Below are 1,607 nucleotides of genomic sequence, written 5' to 3'. Positions count from 1 at the left end.
AAAAGAAAACCAAATATATTTATTTTTTTCTAAAACTTTTGTCATATCACTGAAATATATAGATCTTGATATCCGTAAGTTTGGATCATTCAATAATATTTTAAAAATATCGAAACATCAATATGGGATTAAACACTAGTTAGAAGAGGCAAACCAAATATATTTATTTTTTCTAAATTTTTTATCATATCACTAAAATATACATATCTTGACATCCCTACGGTTGGATCATTCATTAATATTTTTAAAAATATCGAAACATCAATATGGGATTAAACACTAGTTAGAAGTACTAGTCAAATTACTAGTTGATTGTTAAAAACGTAAACCAAATATATTTATTTTTTTCTAAAACTTTTGTGTTATCACTAAAATATATAGATCTTGACATCCGTACGGTTGGATCATTCATTAATATTTTTAAAAATATTGAAACATCAATATGAGATTAAACACTAGTTAGAAGTACTTGTCAAACTACTTTTTGACTCTTAAAAAGGCAAACCAAATATATTTATTTTTTTCTAAAATTTTTGTCATATAACTAAAATATACAGATCTTGACATCCCTACGGTTGGATCATTCATTAAAATTTTTAAAAATATCGAATCATCAATATGGGACTAAACACTAGTTAGAAGTACTGGTCAAATTACTAGTTGACTGTTAAAAAATAAAACCAAATTCATTTATTTTTTTCTATAAATTTTGTCATATCACTAAAATATACAGATCTTGACATCCGTACGGTTGGATCATTCAGTAATATTTTTAAAACTATCGAAACATCAATATGGGATTAAACACAAGTTAAAGTACTCGTCAAACTATTTTTTGACTATTAAAAAGGCAAACCAAATATATTTAATTTTTTCTAGATTTATAAAAATATCACAAAAATATATTCATTTTTCCCAAACTCATGTTTATAGTTTTTTTTAAAAATATTTATAAAATGTGGTATTTATGATAAAATTGATCCAAATCATGGATTAAAATTTTTCTTAAAACATTGAATTCTCAAAAATAAATTTTAAAATTTAAAATATAATAATCTTTGTAAGGAAAATATTAATTAATATTTATGTCCTGTAAAAGTTATCAAATTATATAATAATAATAATAATAATAATAATAACAATAATAACAATAATAAAATTGATACTCCTAAATTCGAAGGAATGCGGTTGTATTTAGAGCCACGTCAGCGATCCGCGTGAATTATATCTAACGGACCATATTCAACTACTATCACAATAATCCAATGGTTGAAATTACATTTTATAAAAAATATTTACACACAAAAATTAAACAAAATTATATATAAAAAAACTAAGCTTAAACCCCCCACCCCTACCTTACGGGTTCCAAACTAGTCAGAAGTAGTGGTCAAATTACTAGTTGACTTTTAAAAAAGAAAACCAAATATATTTTTTTTTTCTAAAATTTTTGTCATATCACTAAAATATATAGATCTTGACATCCTTACGGTTGGATCATTCAGCGATATTTTTAAAAATATCGAAACATCAATATGAGATTAAATACTAGTTAGAAATACTCGTCAAACTACTCTTTGACTGTTAAAAAGGCAAACCAAATATAT

Source organism: Apium graveolens, unplaced genomic scaffold, assembly GCF_009905375.1.
Source record: "Apium graveolens cultivar Ventura unplaced genomic scaffold, ASM990537v1 ctg7040, whole genome shotgun sequence".
Lineage (NCBI taxonomy): Eukaryota > Viridiplantae > Streptophyta > Magnoliopsida > Apiales > Apiaceae > Apium > Apium graveolens.
Note: the sequence above shows the minus strand (reverse complement) of the source record.